General features: G+C 45.1%; 1 pseudogene; it reads right to left on the bottom strand.

Moving 5' to 3' along the window:
• Positions 1-2,683: 2,683 nt before the first annotated feature.
• On the bottom strand, positions 2,684-4,134 carry LOC125519346 (annotated as a pseudogene).
• Positions 4,135-4,357: the final 223 nt, after the last annotated feature.

Genomic DNA, 4,357 nt, shown 5'->3' with positions numbered 1-4,357 from the left:
TGGAAGTGCATCGAGGATCGATTTGAGAAGAAACTGAGCTGCTGGAAGGGTAAGCTCATGTCATACGGAGGCCGTTTGATCTTGATTAATTCGGTGCTCACGAGTATGCCTATGTTCCTCTTATCGTTCTTTGAGGTCCCAGTTGGTGTTAGGAAAAGACTGGACTTCTATCGGTCGCGCTTCTTTTGGCAGGGTGATGAACTTAAAAGAAAATACCGCTTGCTAAATGGGACATCATCTGTCGACCGAAAGACCAAGGGGGTCTTGGTATTGAAAATCTTGAAGTTAAGAACAACGCCTTCTTAGTAAGTGGTTGTGGAAGCTTTCTTCCGGGACTGAGGCCATGTGGGCGCAGATCCTACGCAGCAAGTACCTCCAGACTAAAATATTGTCCCAGGTCACAGTCAGGCCGACTGATTCGCCTTTCTGGAAAGGACTAATGAAAGTCAAACAATCAATGTTCAATAGGACGAGGTTTGTTATTGGAAACGGTGCAAGTACACGTTTCTGGGAGGATAGTTGGCTTGGCGACTCACCTTTAGCCATTCAATATCCGTCTTTATATCGGATTGCTCAACGACGTGAGGTGTTCGTGGCAACAGTATTTCAATCTATCCCCCTTAATATTCAGTTTAGACGGTCGCTAGCAGGCAATCGTTGGGAAGAATGGCTCCATCTAGTTAGGAGACTGGTGGAGGTTCAACTTTCTCACCAACCCGATGAATTACGCTGGAAGTTGACTAGATTTGGAGTATTTACAGTTAAATCAATGTATATTGATGTTATTAATTCGAACTCCATTCCAACTTCCAAGTATGTCTGGGCTGTCAAAGTTCCTTTAAAAATTAAAGTGTTTATGTGGTTCGTTCATAAACAAGTTATTTTAACAAAGGATAACTTGATAAAGCGTAATTGGACAGGACCTACTAGGTGTAGTTTCTGTGATCGGGATGAGACGATTAAGCATCTATTCTTTGATTGCCCATTGGCCAAAGTTCTTTGGCAGACGGCCCATATTGCTTTTAATATTACTCCACCGACTTCTGTCAACGCATTATTTGGGACATGGCTTAATGGGGTTGAGCCTGACTTAGCAAGACATATTCGGGTTGGAGTTTGCGCTTTGTTGTGGACTATCTGGAATTGCAGAAATGATTTGGTTTTTAACAGAACATCACGGATTCATTTTTTGTAGGTTATTTTTCGAGCTACAACAGTGATCCGTTCGTGGTCGCTACTCACTCCGATGGAGGCCAGGGAGCATTTAGTTACTGGATCTATCCGTTGGGAGATGGTAGCTCGGGATATCTTCAACCGGATTGGATGACAGTCATGTAATAGGATAGGCAATTAGTTTACCTATCTATTTTTAACCAACCGGTTGTGGCGTCTTTTCCTGGCTAGTTTGTGTATCTAGCCTTTTAGGCTCTGTGTGAGCTGCCTTTTTCTTTTTTTCAGTTGGAGACTTTTGAACCTTGTTGACACTTTTTGTTATTTGGTTAATAAGATGGTCGTATGCATCACTCTGATGCAGAGGCCGGGGAGCCCCCCTTTTCAAAAAAAAAAAGAAGATGGCGCCAAGTGGAGGCAGATGCAGTCTCCTTCAGAACTAGTCTGTACCATCTATAACCACGATCACGATCAATGGTGTCATGCACTTCCTTTGCCATTCGCACGTGGACGAGGACTATCACCATATACTCCGACTTGATCTTGAAAGTGGGGAATGGAGGCCGTCGATCAAGGCCCCGATGACATCTGGCGACCAACTATAGGGGAAGACACAAACAATATGTATGGTCAAGCTTAATGACACTCTATGCATCGTTCAAGAGAGCTCAATCAACATATGGCTCATATGGCTCTTAAATGACCCCGCAAAAGGCACCTGGATCAAAGCGTACACCATACCAATGGCTTCACCATGTGATTTGGTGATGCCTTTGACGGTGATGCGTGATGATCGAAAGTTGCTTCTCTATGTGTACAGTAGCATAAACTTGTACACAACGACGACTTCAACACTGCAAGTCTACGATCCACTCACAGGAAAATGCACACACCACCTGAAGATCGCGAGCAACCTTTTGGGCCATGCTGTTCCTTGCGACTTGCACCTGGAAAATTTTGTCTCGCCTAAGATCTCCATGATGGCCACGCCGAGTGTTTGTCTCGCCTAAGATTTTACCAGTGGCTACACCTACACCTGCTGAATCCTTTTTTTGTCTTTTACAAGTGAGTTTTGGCCTACCAAAGAATCATTTTGAGGTGGCGTTGAATGGAAGCTTGTATGACCTACCTTGTCCTCGACATCTACTTTGTCGGAGGTTGGAGAGGACGTGAAGATGCAAAGAGCGGAGAGAGGCAATTACTTATATTTGTTGTAACTTATTTGTGCATCCGCAGATAACGTGCCTTAAATTTTGAAATAAACTTTGAAGAACTTGAAACTACTCTGTTTTTATCAGCTATTGCTCAATGTTTTTTGTCCAGTCCATTCTACTATCTTCAATCCGTTGTACTATCTTGTTTAATCAGTAAGTCAAGTCATTTCAAATGAATGATTACGTTATATGTAGGGTGGCAAATGAATGTGGATTTTGAAGAGCAAGTGCACCCGTGCTGTGCATGAATGTGGGTTTTGAAGTTGGCTCCTCCGAGGACGATGTAAACCCGTCTCTTATTAATCCCGAGCTGAGCACGCACAGCAGATTTGTTGGATCCACATGGACATGGTCTTCTGCAGAAACAGGAGGCCTTCCTTGTCCTGGGAGCATGACAACCAGACCTCCCAGTGCAGCAACTTGACGATCGTCTCCACCTCGGGTATCGTCTCCGTATCGTCCCTGACAATCAGCCTCCCTTCTGGCCTCACTACCCGGCCCACCTCCACAATCACAGCCAGCAGTTTACACCTACAACGACAACATCCAGCACCCGAGTCTAAGTCCAACTCGTGTTCTATCCGCAACCACAACGGACAACATTTTTTCCATGAATATATTCAGCAGGTTAAACAACATTTGATCATTGACAGTGGTCTGCTGTCAAGACCTTACCTCTTCTTCATTCCCAAAAAAAAGGCCTTACCTCTTCTTAATCTTATAGAAGAGATGGTTCGCGTGCACGAGATCGTAGCTTCTCTCTCGGGTAGGTGCTAAACGACTCGCACCAGTCGTGGTAGAGCCCAAGCCGCCTGCACTGGTATATGGTTGGGAGTGAGACTGGGCGAATCGATGGGAACTACATTCGTGACCCACACCTTCATGTTTCCCAAAAGCTGATCCAAACCTACTACAGGAAGCGTGTCCCAGGATTAATGTGCTGTGCTGCAATGTGAAACAATTTTCTGCTACACGACTTGAGAAGAACTCTTGATCTAAACTTTGATAACATTGATGGCACCATTTCCATTCTTTTCGATACTAAAATAATATTACACCTACGAACCAAATTACAAAGCCTTACGTAACTTTCCTTCACTACATTCTCTCTCTCCCCCCCCCCTCCCCCTCTCTCTGATTTCTTGGTGGGTGGGTCCCTCATCCCCTGTACTGCCAATCAGAATTTGCCAAGTGAAGATTTATGTAAAACTCAACGTAAGTCTACGTATGTGTAGCATTGCTCAAAAATGATCAATGATGTGATGTGGTCTTACCCTCCGTAGACCAATTAATACCCAGGCCTTCCATATACGAATTGCATATCGCCCACTTCCAGTGCTCGCTGTCCGCATGAAAATCCTCAGGGGAAGGCTTTCCATACACTCCAGCAACAAAGCTTTTTTGCCAGTAAGGTGGTGTTTCCACCCTATATAGCCATTCCACCGGCCACCGTGAACCACGGACGGACGCGGTCTGCTGGCAATTTATGGTATGCTCACGCGCCCCATGGCACGAACATGAGATCTACCAAAGGCTACCAACCAATCTCACTTAACCTCACTTAGTGTGAAGAAGACGATCTCTCCGAAGTTTTGCTACTGGCGCGAGCCTGGGGCGGCGGAGAAGACAGTCTCTCCGGAGTTTTTCTAGTGGCGTGAGCTTGGGGCGCTGGACAAGATGGTCTCTCCGAAGTTTTTCTGGTGGCGCAGACCCACTGCCGCGGCCTCTCAATGTCGTCGCCGGTCGTCATCGGCACGTGCCAGCTCCCAGCTTTGGATTCCTGACGACATCACCATTTGTGAACGAGATCATAGTATATATATATATATATATATATATATATATATATATATAGGTAAAATGTTTGGGGCACCTAGGTGCATGGGCACCTAGGCCGTTTATGGCAAGTCATTTTTATTAGTGCATGGCGTGCAATCAATGAAACATTAGCTTTCCATTTTTTATTTGCATGC

This window comes from Triticum urartu, chromosome 7, assembly GCF_003073215.2.
Source record: "Triticum urartu cultivar G1812 chromosome 7, Tu2.1, whole genome shotgun sequence".
NCBI classification, from domain to species: domain Eukaryota; kingdom Viridiplantae; phylum Streptophyta; class Magnoliopsida; order Poales; family Poaceae; genus Triticum; species Triticum urartu.
The sequence above is the reverse complement of the archived record's forward strand: the minus strand, read 5'-3'. Positions and strand labels throughout refer to the sequence as shown.